At 39.5% G+C, this 17,425-nt stretch overlaps 1 protein-coding gene across 1 annotated transcript in view; it reads right to left on the bottom strand.

Annotated features, from left to right (window-relative positions):
- The window catches only part of MDGA2 (MAM domain containing glycosylphosphatidylinositol anchor 2), a 448,026-nt gene that overhangs the window by 354,480 nt on the left and 76,121 nt on the right, over positions 1-17,425 (bottom strand). The gene's annotated exons all lie outside the window — the stretch shown is intronic.

Here is a 17,425-nt window from a genome sequence, read left to right as displayed (position 1 = left end):
ATTAACAACTTTTATTGTGTTTTTTTTCATCAACATGTTTTTGGTTTTATTTTTTATTATGTTCTAACCACGGTATTCAATTTCTAACACTTACTTTCAACAAAAGAATAAAATGCCCAATATTTACCAGGAAACAGTGGGTGCATGTTCCATTTTTATTTATCTCTATATGGAAAACAGGACAGTATTATGGTCTCCCTTGCCATCTTTACTCAAAGTCTCACAATATTTCCTACACTCCCTATGGCAGTGATGCTAAATCTTTTGAGCTTGGTGTCCAAAATCTGAAAAATGCCTTCCTTGACTCTCTCCAATAAAAGAAACAACAATTATCTACCTTCCTTTCCCTCCAGTCCAGACCATCCTGAACAGCAGCAATTGTTTGCAGCACCAAGAAGACCCTCAACTTCATTTCTTGTGCTACTGCTACCTTTCAAAAGGCCGTATTGCACTGTTAACCAAGGTGCACAAGTCTTGGTGAATTGTGAGATTACCCCCATGGTCTAGTGCTCCCCAGGATTTGTCATGTAACATTTCTTTTCAGATGCTATTCTCCTCCTTTTGACAAGCCCCTGTGGCCTACTCAGGGTCACACAAGGCCTTCATTCTTGAAGCAGCTTTGGAGAATGCTCTTCCATGGTTCTGTAGCCTCTGAAAACTAGGAGAAAGCATACCCTTTATTGAACAAGCTGCATGAGAGTTACAACCTTCTCATATAACTTCCAGACAGGGGTGGGCTGCTATGGGTTTGCCCAGCTTCAGGAGAACCCATAGCTAACATTATGGCCAGTTCAGAGAACCTCCAAATCCCACCCCTGGCTGGCCCCACCCACCCTGCCCTGAGCCTCCCAGGAGTCTCCACACACCCCATTTTGTATGTGAAACTCACGGAGACTCGGGGAGGAGGAAAAACAGGCCTCCCGGAAGGCCTCCAGAACCTGGGGGAGGGAGTTTCTGCCCTCCCAGCAGCTCTAGGAAAGTCTCTGTAGCCTGGGGAAGGTGAAACCTCCTCCACCCCCATGGTGGTGCAGAAGGCAGAGTAGGCCATGGCCACCATGGCCACACCCACCCAGCAACCCAACAGAGAACTCATTGCTGAATTTTTTTGAAGCCCACAGCTGCTTCCAGAGGATCTGGAAGACACATAAAACCACACCCCAATAACTTGTGGTCTATGCATCTCTCAAAAATCATACACATATGGGGTGTACTTTTAAGAATTGTTGATAGGTGTCAGTGATTGCTGGCATGTCACCTAAAATGTGGCATGTCACCTCTGACATGCATGTCATGAATTCACCATCTCTGCCATATGCCCTGAAAGAATTAATGTGTTGCATACAGGCAGAAGACATCAATTTTGCTTTTCCTTTCTGAAGACAGCAATATAGACACATACTTAGGCAGCAAGTTCCATTAACTTCAGGGATGCTTACCTTGGGACAGTCAATTGAGTGGAATTCCAGCTGAGCTGAAATTCAGCATAATGCAGAAAACTTTTGCCATTTTTTTCAGCCTTCCAAAATATAGCTACAGGTTTCTAATAACTCATTCTGACACTTTGACAAGGAAAGTATTCAGAGAAAGGACAAAATGGAGGCTTTCTGTTTCTTTCTTTCTGAAATACTGCTCTACAAGTGACATCTTTTTTTTATCTTTCTCTCTCTCTCAAAGGCAGCTCATGATTATGGAAGCCCCACAATGGAGGTGACAAGTTGGGAGAGACATACATGCATATACTCAGTAAGAAAGAGTGAGAGCCATTTTGATCATTCACTGAGCTGAAGAGCTTCTGGCTTCGTAATCACTCAAAAATACAGCATTTTCTAAGTTAATGCTTTCTCCAAATCATCATCCTTATCTGCAGGCTACTGCATTCCCAGGTTTGGTGATAATTGATGTTGTCTTGCCACCTGCTGAAAGTGCAGCATCACCATCAGGCTCATTTTAAAATTAGACAAAAAGTATGAACTGAAAACAAATGACAGAAAAAAGTAGAATAATAATAACTGTCAATTGCTGTCTGAATAACAGAAATAACCCTGACCTTGTTGCTTTTCTCCCCCTCCTCTTTCTATATTTTTTTAAAAGGGGGCATTACGTGAACTAGAACAAAAGCGGCCAAAGAAATGGCGAAACAGCATTTGGATTTGAAGAGGTAGATGAAAAGCACTGGAGAGCCTTAATGATCACATTAAGAGAAAGAAAAGCTAGCAGTTAAAAAATAAATTTCCTGCTCCTTTTTACCAGAAAGCCATTCTGACAATTCTCATTTTAGCCATTTAAGTAATGAGCCACTTTAGATTTTTTTTAAAAAGAAATAAATGTTATAATGACAAGAATTTTAATATCACCCACCAAATGATTTAAAAAGGTAGTTTATCCATCTTTCCCTCTAATCCCTTCCCTTGTGGCATAAGAGGTGTTGTTGACTCAGATTTAGGGCTTCTCAAAATGAATAATCAATTGTGATTCTACAATTAAGTAATTCACTTGAACAGCATCCACATAAATGAGTGTATGTGTGCACGTACTGGTGTGTATACGAGCTCATTCATACACCCACATCCAGATGTGCTGTGCAAAGATGGCTAAATGTACTATGATGGCTGAATGCACAGGAATCCCTTGTTCAGAAGCTTGGAGATGATAACTCAAGGTTTTAGAATTAGAAAAATGGAATCATATTCTTACTATTTTGTTTGTCTCTTGTTGCTGGTGCATGAACACTTTTCTGTTAGTAGGCTTAAGTAGGAAAGTAGAAGGAAATAGGAATAAATTAAAGGAATTAAAAACTGTAAGAAAGCATATTTACCATCTCTCATCAAAAAAGGAGGGGAGGAGGGAGAAATCCAAGTATATTTCTAATTTCAGAAACCCAAAATCAAGGGACAATTTCTGGTTTTAAAAAGCAACCTTAATCTTACAGTCCATAAAGCTATATGGTGATCATCTTATAATCACTGTATCATTATAATCATTACTAGCAAACAAGCAGCTGAAATTGCCCAGAGTGTTATTGGTAAATAAGAGGGTTACTTATTTTATCTGCTGATTTTTGTTGACAAGCCAGGATCTAGGGGGGGGGGGGGAGGGGAAACAGCTCACAAAATAGATGGCAGTGAAAATGCTGAATACTATTGAGGTTCTGTTTTCAGATGAAAATATTGCGGACTGTTGAGTTAAGTTGGACCAGAAGACCCCCAAGATCCCTTCCAACTCTGTTATTCTATTGTTTATGTTCTAAGTCTCCTTTTTTGGATAATGAATCCCATGAAATGATTGCATTATTCAAATTTGTACTATAGTCATTTAGTGATTGCCTCATTTATGATTTGTGCAGGTCTGTAAAGTGAAGGAAAGATTAAGTCAGATTAAAAGCATAGTTGTGCTTTCACTTAGTGACTGCTTTGCTTAACAACTGAGTTACTATATCCAATTGTGGTCACTAAAGAGAACTACCTGAATTTGAAGTAGTATTTCCATAAAAAATATGGTAATTGGTTACAAATAATTGAGGACAGGCAATGAAAAAGTTTTGACATTAATTTTATGTGAATATTAATAAAATATAAATATTGATTGTAACCCTCAATCCATATAGCTAAAAGAGTATGTCTCTTATCATAGTAAACTTCTATTCCTGGTAGATATTTGCAAATCAGAAAAATCTGATGTAACATTGTATTTTACTTTTATTTCCAGTGGATGTTTTATAATATTACACATCATAGATTCAGGCATTATACCAGTAAACCAGAGATGTCAAACATGCGGCGTCATGGTGGCATCATGTGATATATCACAACTTTTTCCCCTTTGCTAAACTGGGCATGGGTGTGGCCAGTTCAGGATGCATCTGGCCCATGGGCCATGAGTTTAACACCCATGATCTAGACCAGAGGTGGGTTGCTAATCTTTTTACTACTGGTTCCCTGATGCACTCCTGCACACGCACAAAGATTTTGTGCATGCACAGAAGTGTTCGGGTGGGTGGGCAGAGCCTCCCACCACCACTACTGCCAGTTCGGCCAATCCAGGCCGAACTGGCAGCAACCCACCTCTGATCTAGACCTATTTTAGCATTGTTATGATCACATTCATGCCATTCAATTACATCAATATTTTGTTCAAATGTAATAACAAACCTCTTCATCTTTTACCTTGTTTTGCTTTCTTCTGATGGAAAGCTTTTCTTCATTTTGCAGATAAAATCATAGGGCTGGAAGCAGACCTTGGAAGTCTTCTAGTTCAATCCCCTGCCCAAGGCAGAGTCCTTATTTCATCTCAGACAAATGGTTACCCAATGATTTCATTTCATTTCATTTTATTAAGATTTATAGGCCGCCCTTTTCCCTGAGGGACTCAGGGCGGCTTACAATCAAAGGGAAGGGGGTGCACTATCAAAGACAAACAATATGTGAACAAAAGAAAGAAAATAATAAAAACACAACTTGCATTCAACAGTCAACACTCGGGCGGGTAAATTGGGAACCTATCCCCAGACCTGATGGGAGAGCCAGGTCTTGAGGGCTGTGCGGAGGTCTGGATGGTGGTGAGGGTGCGGATCTCGACGGGGAGGTCGTTCCACAGGGTCGGAGCTGCAACAGAAAAGGCTCTCCTCCGTGTAGTCGCCAGTCGACATTGACTGGCAGATGGAGTGCGGAGGAGGCCCAGTCTGCGCGATCTAATCGGTCGAAGGGAGGTGATCTTGAAAAGCACCAGTGATGGAGCACCTATAACTCCAGGAGATAAACTGATCCATTGACTCCAACACTGGATGTTTTAAAGAAGATGTTGGGTATCCATTTGTCTGAAGTGGTGTAGGGTTTCCTACCTAAGCAGGGGGTTGGACTACAAGACCTCAAAAGTCCCTTCCAACTCTGTTATTCTATCTTTCCAAAGTATTTCCTTGAAGATTTACAGTGTCTAATAAAAATTAACAATGTTTAATCCTGCTAGTCACACATTAGCTGAAATTCAGCAAGTATTAAATACAACTTCCACTAAATCGAATATCACACTATTTGAACTCACATCAGTCGTGACCTAACTATACAATCACTTTTTTAGGAAGGCTACTTCCAAAATGAAAATATTTTTTATTCTCTTGCTGAGTGGCTTATCCAACGATGCTTCCAAAGACCTTCAGATGGGACCTTCCTATTTTTTGGGAGCTGGGGAAGGAGATGGAGTCTAAGTCTAACCTGAAAATTAGACTAGAAAGCAGGAGCACAATATGTGATTTCTGCTAAGAATCCATCTGACCTGCTGACAGCTCCATAACCTCAACTCATGCCCTTAGAGACAGAAAGTGTCAGACTGCCGACTACCTCAGCCATTCTCCAATCAGCACCTCTGACATGTTTTCTTGGCCTCTTCTCTACCTCTTCAAATTAAATCTAGTTCCCAACAACTCTGTTTCATAGCTTTTGCTTTTTCTCCCTGTTACCTTGTCCTCTGTAAGGCACTCAAAGGTTATCGATTTTTTTTCCTTGCAATACAAAGAAGCATGATTATTTAAGCTAGTTCTCCTGTTGAATTCTATGCCACTTTTGTTAAAGAAAAATAAAGGGCAGGAATGATGCCAAGTTTGATGCTAAATTTATATTTGTGGGTGTGTTCAGAATATTAAAATGTGACCTGGTGACTGAAGCCCAACCCATTTGTACATGCACTGCAGGCATGTTGGGACTTCAAATACCTAGTTTTCCGGTAATTTGTACATTCTGGACCCCCCTTTGATCATGTACTCACTGTTGCAATTCTGTAACAAGACAGTGGTGGGATTAAAAAAAAAAAAACTACTGGTTCTATGGCCGTGGCTTGGTGGGTGTGGCATGACTTGGTGGCTGTGTCTTGGTGAGCATGGCAGAGGAAGGATAATCCATTAAAAGATACTCCAGTAAAATCTCCATTTCCACCCCACTCCAGGGGAAGGTTACTGCAAAATCCCCATTCCATTCCGATCAGCTGGAACTCAGGAGGCAGAGAATAGATTGGGGTGGGGCCAGTCAGAGGTGGTATTTACCGGTTCTCCAAACTACTCCAAATTTCCACTACCGATCTCCAGAACTGGTCAGAACCTGATGAATACCACCTCTGTAACAAGGACAGGAAAGTATTTTAGGCCATCATTTAATTTTTTTCCCCAGCAGAATATTGTATTTGTATGATCAGAATATTTCTGGCTATATAATGCTATGCAGGAAAAAAGAAATCTGCATTCTATTTCTATCTGTCCTCATTCAATAAGATGAATAGTCTTTCACCTACCCATTTCCCCCAAAAGTAATGATAGAATATGCCGTTCTTTCCATATCTCCTTTGATCTGCCAACATCTCTGGCTTTCCATGCTTCAATTAAATCCCAGAAGAAAACCTCATTAATTTCTCTCACTGGGCTGTTTTAGATTGGGAAATGTGGGCAGCTTGAGTTATGGATGGTGATCATTAGTTGCTATATAAGCTTTGTTGAATAAACAGTTCTGGATGATTAGCAGCAACATTAGCAGAAACAGCAGCAGGTGTGAAAATTCTATCTATCTATCATCTATCTATCTATCTATCTATCATCTATCTATCTATCTATCTATCTATCTATCTATCTATCTATCTATCTATCTATCTATCGTATTTTTCGGAGTATAAGACACACCTTTTTCCCTCAAAAAAGAGGGTGAAAATCTGGGTGCGTCTTATAGACTGAAAACAGCATTTTTGGCCTCCTGAAATCCTGCCCCCTTTGCAAAAATGGCCGTGCATAGCCTTTAGGAGGCTTCCAGAATTCTGCTAGGGGTTGGGGAGGGCATAAATGAGCAAAAAAAGGGGCTGTTTTTGCTCGTTTTTGCCCCCAGCCCCAGGAGCACTCTACAAGCCTCCTAAAGGCTATTCATGCCCCTTTTTGACAAAAAAATGGGCCCATTTTTGTGAAAAAAATGGGCTGGTTTTGGGAGGTCTGCAGAGTGCAAAAACTTTTTTTTAAAAAAATTGCCTCTTCAAAATCTTGGTGCATCTTATTCTCCAAAAAATATGGTACGTTCGTTGTATCTATCTATCTATCTATCTATCTATCTATCTATCTATCTATCTATCTATCTATCTATCTATCATCTATCATCTATCTATCTATCTATCTATCTATCTATCATCTACCTACCTACCTACCTACCTACCTACCTACCTACCTACCTACCGACTTACCTACTTACCAACCAACCAACCAATCAACCAACCACCATATTTCTGTCTTTAAGCCCTTTGATTTTTCTTCCCTTGATGCCAGTATCAACTACTAGATGACCTTAAAGTTTTATCTAACTATGTCATAAAACACTGAATATCTTCAGCTGTTCCTCAGTAATATATTGAGTGAGCGATTAGAGATTAAGAAAAAAAATAGTTGGAAATAAATGTCAATAGTCTTAACCTATCAATAACTAAAGGTTCCTGGGTCCTTTGTTTTCTGTGATAAATGATTTGATGTTCAACTAAATTGTTGAAGACCTATACATAATACAGCATTTGCATTTAGTTTGATCTCTTCAAAACCTTAATTTCCACTTGGCAGTTTGTGTCAATTCTTGTTCTCCCCCACCCCCAGAATTTTTTTTAGCTAATTGTATATTTACCTCATCATCAGAGTTATCCCCAATTATGCAATTAGTTTTCATACATGTAATCATTTGAACATATCATTACGTCTAATTGCACCATTACAAATGTATGAAATAAAACTGTTTTCTTTTGATTGAAAGGTATGGTGGGGAGGGCAGAAAAGTATAAGAGATGGGTGTATCTCTTTCTTTCAAATTATTTTGCGTTAAAAACATTCAAGTTTTTTTTAAAGCACTAAACATTGCAGAGACACATACGCTATGTTGAAAATAGCTGTATATGCCATATTATAAAAGCTACAGTTATTAAAAATAATCACTGCATAGGAACGATTGAAGAGGAGCTGCTTCCATAAATGAAGGTTGCCTCAGAGCCAAAGAGGAAATGGTGCAGTAAACACGTTTACTGTAGTCAATAAAATGGTTTGACTCTAAAGTTCAACTAGCAAAGATTTGTCCCCAAAACAAAAAGGTCCAAGTCGTTATAGCAAATTTCAGTTGGTGAGTTAGCAAATATTTGTCTTAGGACACCATTACAGGTAGCCCTTTAGGTACAATAAGTCATTTAACAATAGTTTGAAGCAGAGGTGGGTTCCTAACAGGTCAGACCGGTTTGGCTGAACTGGCAGTGGTTTCCCAGCCTGGGTCACTGGAACTGGCAGCGACCCAGGCCTGCCACCCATCCACCCCGAACCAGTTCCCCAATCTCTTCTCCCATTGCCAGCCTCTTCTCCTATCGCCAACATGTTTCTGCACATGCACAGAACTGTTTTCAATATACTGCACATGTGCAGCAATGTGTGCTGCATGCACAAACAAAGTGTGCCATGTGTAGTGGGCACACGTGCAAGTGCAAAAATTTTACATGCACACAAAACGCCCGCTCTCAGCAAACCGGTAATAAACTGGTTAGGAACCCATCACTAGTTTGAAGTTACAATAGAGCAGTGATCACAAACCTTTTTTTGGCTTGTGTGCCAAAAGCGGGGGGAGCGCAGGGGGGTCATGCACAGGCATGCACGCATGACCAGCAAACCCCCCCCCCATTTTTTGCATGCTTTTTATTTATTTTATTTATTTATTATTAAAATTTATATGCTGCCCGATCCTGAAGGACTCACCCTCCCCAGGCTCCAGAGACTTTGTAGGAGCCTGGGGAAGGTGAAAACAGCCTCCCCGCCCCCTGGAGGCCCCCTGAAGGCTGTCCTGAAGCCTCCAAAGTGCAAAAAACCGCCCCTACGGGCAAACCGGAAGTTAGGGAATGGACTTCCAATTTGCTCATAGTGCTGGTTTTAGCCCTCCAGAGCATTCAGGGAAGCTCCTGAAAGAATGTCTGTAGCTATATGCACCATATTAATCACTACTGATTTAAAGTGTTGGGAAAATATTTTCAAGGCCATCCTGGTGTGTCACAACTGCAGCCTCCAACTACAGAGAAGTTGTACAACTCTCCCTATGACATGAAAATTACTTACACCATCGTGGCACAGTGGTTAGAATGCAGTAATGGTAAAGGTTCCCCTCGCACATATGTGCTAGTCGTTCCCGACTCTAGGGAGCGGTGCTCATCTCTGTTTTAAAGCCAAAGAACCAGTGCTGTCCAAAGACGTCTCCGTGGTCGTGTTGCCAGCATGACTAAATGTCAAAGGTGCACGGAGCGCTGTTACCAAAGGTGGTCCCTATTTTTCTACTTTTCTACTTGCATTGTTACATGCTTTCAAACTGCTAGGTTGGCGGAAGCTGGGACAAATAACGGGAGTTCACTCCATTACATGGTGCTAGGGATTCAAACCATCAAACTGTCAACCTTTTGATTGACAATCTCAGTGTCTTGGTCACTGAGCCACCGTGTCCCTTAGAATGCAGTATTTCAGGCTAATTCTACACACTGCCAAGAGTTTGGTCCTCACTGGCTCACTGGATATATATATTCATTCTTCAAAATTTTCAAACGCAACCTATGCTAAAGAATTGGGAGGGGGGAACATACTATGAAACACCAAACACATCCAGAATAGAGAAGGGAATAGTCAGCTGAATTTGCTGACATGTAATGCTCCCTTGTCCTGTTCCTTGTGGTGCTACTGGTCCCATTGGCTAGAGTACTGTAATATAGACCTGTGGGGAAGCTCTTGAAAATAAATGAACTGATGACTTCCCAACAGAGCCATTGGCTAATATGGTGAAGCATGACTTCAGAGGAGCTGGAGAAATGTTATTGGGTGGGGGAAACTTACAGTACTTGAGTGACTTTTGACTTTCCCTGCCAACTTCTTCATTGACTTACTTTGAGAAATCATCAAGGAAGGTCATGAACTGTGATCAATGTCTACAAGACACTGCAACCGTCATAAGTGCAAACCAGTTGCCGAGTGCCCAGATCATGGTCCTGTTACCATAAGGGTTTTGGGTCAGGACTACCTGTCTTTCAAAGCTTGTAGGTTAAAATATTATAGGTCTGGGGCTTCAGGTTTTGGCATCACAATTTTCATCCTTGCATTATTCAGAACACAGTGAAATATAAGTTTTTTTTTAAGGTTTGCTTATTTTTAATAAAGATATTTACTAAATCTGTTTCCATATTAGTTCATCTGAGGGAGGGGGGAAACTTCTCAGCAAAATAGCCAACCTGCAGCAAAAAAAAGTTTAAACAGGTTCGAATCCCAGTAAGGGTATGGCTAGCTGATGAGAGCTAAATAGCTTGAAATAGATCTATACTAGTCTCCCTTTATTTATTTATCAGCACAAATAAAACACAAATATAACAAAGGCAACAGTAAAAATATTGGGTTTCTGTCGTGATGGATTCTTGTGATGAGCCGATTGACAGATGATGGAAGCAGTTAGCTTCCTCCCATAATTGGGGCTTACCAGGGGTTGTGACACTAAATATATACCTTCTTCCCTGGCTTCAGCTGATAAGGAGGAGACCTGTGGCATAATGGCTAAGACGTTTGCCTAAGATGCAATACAGCACAGGTTTGAATCCCAGTAAGGGTATGGCTAGCTGATGAGAGCTAAATAGCTTGAAATAGATCTATACTAGTCTCCCTTTATTTATTTATCAGCACAAATAATACATACATACATACATACATACATACATACATACATACATACATACATACATACATACATATATATATATATATATATATATATATCCCTTTACCTACCTACCTACCTAACTACTCTCTCTCTCCCCCTATCTACCTACTGTATTTTTCTCTCTTTCTCTCCCTCTCTAACCCTCTATCTACCTACCTACTTTTTTTTTTAATTTGCCTTTTCAAAACCTTGGTGTGTCTTATATTCCGGTGCGTCTTATACTCCAAAAAATATGGTAAGTAGATTTCATCCCTGACTGGGATCGTCATTCATTTTTATTTTATTTTGGTCCGAAATATCTGGAATAATGTTTCCAGTCCTGGATAATGTAATTTAGGAAGGACTTAGGCAAACTGGAGAGCCAGCATGATGATAAGAGCTCTGGGAAGGAGGAGGAGGAGCCAATGTCGCAACCAGATGGTTGTGTGGTCTCAATGCTCTGAGACCACAGCCAACACTTTTGCCACTGGGTGGTCCAAACGGTATATTTTATGATGAAGGATGTTTAAACAATTATAGTCAAATGAAAATGGAGATATGATGATGGTAACATGTATATATATTTGAGTTAAAATACTTGAGTTAATATGAATTATAGCAATAGCAGTTAGACTTATATACCACTTCATAGGGCTTTCAGCCCTCTCTAAACGGTTTACAGAGTCAGCATATTGCCCCCAACAATCCGGGTCCTCATTTTACCCACCTCGGAAGGATGGAAGGCTGAGTCAACCCTGAGCCGGTGAGATTTGAACAGTCAAACTGCAGAATTGCAGTCAGCTGAAGTAGCCTGCAGTGCTGCATTTAACCACTGTGCCACCTCATCATCAATTATGCTTGATGACTGTGGAAGAGATGCATGAAAACCTTTTGTAACCAACTGATACGCTTTCTACAGTATGTAAAGAAGGAAGATTTTATGTGTTGTGTTTGTTTTGAAAATAATAAATTATTATTATTATTATACAATTGTATCACAGCGGCCAGTTGTTTCGCCGGATTTGGCATTGGTTACTAGTCGGGCCCCACCCAGGGGCCTAGGACGTCGTAACGTATTTTCGTAATATGCGTGCAGATCCAAGCAGTGCGGCTTTTTGCATTTGACTGATGGTGATTTTGTCAATTTTTAACTGTTTTAAATGTAATTCCAGTGCTTTTGGAATAGCACCCAGTGTGCCAATTACCACTGGAATTACCACTGCTGGTTTGTGCCATAGTCGTTGAATTTCGATTTTTAAGTCCTGGTATCTTGCGATTTTTTCATGTTCCTTCTCGGCGACCCTGCTATCACCTGGTATTGCAATGTCTATGATTGTGACCTTATTTTTCTCAACCAGTGTGATGTCTGGTGTATTATGCGCCAGTATTTTGTCGGTTTGTATACGGAAATCCCACAAGATCTTGACCGTCTGATTTTCTGTGACTTTTTCAGGCTGATGTTCCCACCAGTTTGTTGCTGTTTTAATATTATAATTTTTGCACAAATTCCAATGGATCATTTGTGCTACTGAATTGTGCCGCAATTTATAATCAGTCTGCGCGATTTTTTTACAGCAGCTGAGTATGTGATCAACAGTTTCGTCAGCTTCTTTGCAAAGTCTGCATTTGGCATCATCAGAGGATTTTTCGATTTTGGCCTTAATGGCATTTGTGCGGATAGCTTGTTCTTGCGCAGCCAGGATTAGTGACTCTGTTTCTTTCTTTAATGTACCTGTTTTTAACCATAACCAAGTTTGTTCACTGTCCACTTTATCTTTTATTTTTTCCAGAAATTGACCATGCAGTGCTTTGTTCTGCCAACTCTCCATTCTTGATTTTATCACATCTTTTCTGTATTCTTGTTTTGTCTGTTGGGCCTTCAGTAGATTTTTGTTCTTTACTTCGATTAATAGATGTTCTTGACTTTCTTTTAAATAATCAGCCAGTGCATGTTTTTCTTCTTCAACTGTTTGCTTCACTTGTAATAATCCTCTGCCACCTGATTTTCGGGGCAGATATAGTCTATCAGTATCACCACGTGGATGTAAACTGTAGTGCATTGTCATTAGTTTCCTGGTTTTTCGGTCCAAAAGGTCCAAATCAGCTTCTGTCCAGTTAACTATGCCAGCTGTGTATCTTATAACTGGTATTGCCCAGGTATTTATGGCTTTGATTGTATTTCCACCATTCAATTTAGATTTCAAAATTTTCCTAACTCTGTTGGTGTACTCTCGTCTGACAATAGTTTTTACTTCTCCATGCTTGATGTTATCCAACTGCAGAATGCCTAAGTATTTGTAGGCTTCATTTTCTTTGCATTTAATTAGTTGGCCATTGGGCATTTCAACTCCTTCAGATGCAGTGATTTTGCCCCTTTTTATGGATACAGTGGCGCATTTTTCCATGCCAAACTGCATTGAAATATCGGTGCTGAATACTCGGACTGTATTTGTCAATGATTGGATTTCTATTTCTGACTTTCCATAGAGTTTCAAATCATCCATATATAGTAAATGCGAAATTTTTTCAGCTTTTTTGGCTGTTTGGTAGCCTAATTTCATTTTTTTAAAGATTACTGATAGTGGGATCATTGCGATGATGAAGAGAAGAGGTGAAAGTGAATCACCCTGGAAAATTCCTCGCTTGATATTAACCATTCTGTAGCTCTCATTCCCTACTGCCAACTCAGTTCTCCATTGTTTCATTGCCTTTTCAGTAAAGGATGTAATATTTTTGCTAATGCCAGTTGTTTCTAAGCATTTTATGATCCAACTATGTGGCAGTGAGTCAAATGCCTTTTTGTAATCAATCCAGACCATATTCAAGTTCGTTTTTCTGTTCTTACAATTTTCTAATATCATTTTATCAATTAGAAGCTGATCTTTTGTGCCCCTGCTCCTTCTTTTGTTGCCTTTTTGCTCTACTGGCAAGATGTTGTTTGTTTCCAAATAATCCATCATGTTATCTGCAATAATGCCTGTGAGTAATTTGAAGGTTGTTGGCAAGCATGTTATTGGTCTATAGTTTTCAGGTGTTGTTCCTTTAGTTGGATCTTTCTGAATCAAGTATGTTTTTCCAGTTGTCAACCATTCATCAATTTGGCCCTTTTGTAAAATTTCATTCAGTTGCCTGGCCAATATTGCATGTAAACTGGTCAGATATTTGAGCCAGAAACCATGTAATTGGTCCTTTCCAGGTGATGTCCAATTCTTTACCTTTTTAACTCGATTTTTGATCATCTCAGTTGTTATTTCTAATACTTGCATTTGTTTGTTGCCAATGCTTTTCTCAAAGTCATGTATCCACTTTGCTTCCTTGTTGTAGTCCTTTGCATTTTCCCACAATTCTTTCCAGAATTCAACTGTGGCCTGCTTTTCTGGTTTTTCACTTTTGGTGTCACCATTCACATTAAGACTTTGATAAAAACGCCGTTGGTCTGATCGAAATTGCTGATTTTGTTTATATTGGATGATTCGTGCCTCATATCTTTCAATTTTTCTAGCTGTTGCTGTTATCTGCTGTTTTACAATCTCTACAGCTTCATTGATGTTTCTTGTATCCAATCTATATCTCCTGATTAGCCGATCTATGATTTTGTTGTTTTTAAGTCGTTGCTCATGCATGTTCTTTAAGTTACTAGCATCTGCCCTTAATTTTTTGATTTTTTGTTCTAAACGGATTTTCCACTTTGGCTTTGGTGCTTTTTCTGTTGTGTGACTAGGTATTTTAATTTTAATGCCTAGTTCATTAGTGACTATTACAGCTGCGCTGTACATTAACTGGTTTGTTTCCAAGATGGATCCCGGTTCAATTGTTGAAAACACTGCATTAACCATTTTCACTAACATTTGAATCTGGATATTGTTGTTTCCATAATTCATACATTCGCTTTAAATATCCTCTTTTTTCTGGCTCTGAGTTGTAGTAACAGGCCATTATGGCACGGTTTTCATCTGCACTATATTTTTGTCGTTTTGTTGGCTGGTCCACTTGTAGCCCACTTGTCGACGGATGTCCAGGGACCCCAACATCCGCCGCGGCCCTTGTTAACCCGCGCGACGACCGATGCGGTATGGAATTCTTATTCGTTTTTTTCACCATATTTTATGGGTTGGCGGGGGGTTTTTTTACGGGACCAGATGCCAACCTGATCCCAACCTTCCTCCTTTCTCATCCGGGCTTGGGACCGGCAACGGCGGAGTTATAAATTATTATTATTATTATTATTATTATTATTGTTGTTGTTGTTGTTGTTGTTGTTGTTGTTGTTGTTGTTGTACAATTGTATCACAGCGGCCAGTTGTTTCGCCGGATTTGGCATTGGTTACTAGTCGGGCCCCACCCAGGGGCCTAGGACGTCGTAACGTATTTTCGTAATATGCGTGCAGATCCAAGCAGTGCGGCTTTTTGCATTTGACTGATGGTGATTTTGTCAATTTTTAACTGTTTTAAATGTAATTCCAGTGCTTTTGGAATAGCACCCAGTGTGCCAATTACCACTGGAATTACCACTGCTGGTTTGTGCCATAGTCGTTGAATTTCGATTTTTAAGTCCTGGTATCTTGTGATTTTTTCATGTTCCTTCTCGGCGACCCTGCTATCACCTGGTATTGCGATGTCTATGATTGTGACCTTATTTTTCTCAACCAGTGTGATGTCTGGTGTATTATGCGCCAGTATTTTGTCGGTTTGTATACGGAAATCCCACAAGATCTTGACCATCTGATTTTCGGTGACTTTTTCAGGCTGATGTTCCCACCAGTTTGTTGCTGTTTTATTATTATTATTATTATTATTATTATTATTATTATTATTATTATTATTATTATTATTATTTTTAATATAATTAATTATAATTAATTATATTATATTATTATTATTATTATTATTATTATTATTATTATTATTATTATTATTATTATTATTAAAAAAGAGCTCTGGGAAGGCAGATTTATGAGGAATGATTGAGACATTGGATATGTTGGCTCGAACAACAAAAGTCTACAGGGAGACATGATAGTTGTCTTCAAGTATCCGAAGGGCTGTCATGTAGAACAGAGGACAAGATTTTTCATTTGTTCCAAAGGCACAAGGAAAAGCAATGTGTTCGTGCTTCAAGGAAGAGGATTTCAGTTGGACTTCAAGAAAAAAAAATCTGAACTGTAAGCCACTGTTCAACAGTGGAACCAATTGCTTTGAGAAGTGATTGACTCTCCTTCACTGAAAGTGTTATACTGAGACTGAAGGCCTGATTGTGGGGGACGCTAGAGATTTTATTTTGGAAGTTCCTCCACTGGGCAGAGGGTTGGACCAGATGATCTCCAAGGTCTCTTTAAATTATTGTATTCATTTATTCCATTATTCTAAGGTCATTCTTTTATGTCACTTTAAATGCAAACACTTGTGATTGGAGTAATTTCTTTTATTTGACTGCAAACCATTAAGCAGGAAGGGAGCAAAGGACCAGATGACAGCCACAAGTTGGAAAAATGAGAACTTTTCTTCAGCCCTTTGGAAAAATCAACACATTTGGATTCCTACTTTCCCTGAATGTTATCCAGGTGAAGATTAAAGGAGAATTACTGTTTCAACTTAAAAGTCCACATCTGAACTTTTTTTTTCCTTGTTCCCTGTGTACGCGTGCCTATTTTCATTGATTAATAGGTCTCACTTTAGGAGAGCTTTACTGGTATTTGAAGGGCAAAACTTGGAACAAATTTGCTGATCCCACTGATCCATAAATGTTGTAAAATATTTTGTTTTGTGGTGAGAGAAGATTTGAAAAATAGAATTTTTGTAACCCAGGGGTGGGTTTTTTGGTTGTTGCTTTAACAACTCTCCATTTTTAGGGGGAGTCAAGGAAGAACAAAAAAAAAAAAAAAGGATAAAGCCTTCAGAAACCTCTGGCAACTCTTTATCGATTCCAGTTATCAATATTAACAGAATAACAGAGTTGGAAGGGACTTTGGAGGTCTTCTAATCCAATCCCCTACTTAAGCAGGAAATCTTATACCATTTCAGACAGATAGTTGTTAAATCTCTTCTTAAAAACCTTCAGTGTTGGAGCAATTGCAACTTCTGAAGGCAAGTTGTTCCACTGATTAATTGTTCTAACTATCAGGAAATTTCTCCTTAGTTCTAGGTTTCTTCTTTTCTTGATAAGTTTCCATCCATAGCTTCTTGTCCTGCCCTCAGGTGCTTTAGAGAATGCAGTTCCTAGTTTAAGAGATTCATTCAGCTTGGGCGCTGCAGATGGAGAGCCTGATGGCCAAGTCTGTAGTATGGCAAACCTCGAGAGTTTGGCAATATTTGCTTGGTTAGTCTCTCAGTACAACTTTATGAAGCGCTCATCCCATATTTGTACAGGGACCTGGTTAAGCAAGTCTTCTAGGAGAGTTTCCAACACCCTGAGCTGTAACTTGCCAAAAAGTCTTTTTTGCCACTATATAAAAAAGATGTTGAAACTCCAGAAAGAGTGCAGAGAAGACCAACAAAGATGATTAAGGGACCGGGGGGCTAAAACATATAAAGAACAGTTGCAGGAATTGAGCATGTCTAGTCTAATGAAAAGAAGGACTAGGGGTGACATGCTAGCAGTGTTCCAATATCTCAAGGGTTGCCACAAAGAAGAGGGAATCAAGCTATTCTTCCTGAACTGCTGAAATGGAATTGCATCTAGTAGACAGCTTTTGTTCTTCATACATATCCCTGAAGATTAAGGG

This window comes from Thamnophis elegans, chromosome 1 (assembly GCF_009769535.1).
Source record: "Thamnophis elegans isolate rThaEle1 chromosome 1, rThaEle1.pri, whole genome shotgun sequence".
Taxonomy (NCBI): Eukaryota; Metazoa; Chordata; class Lepidosauria; order Squamata; family Colubridae; genus Thamnophis; species Thamnophis elegans.
This window is presented reverse-complemented; position numbering and strand designations above follow the sequence as displayed.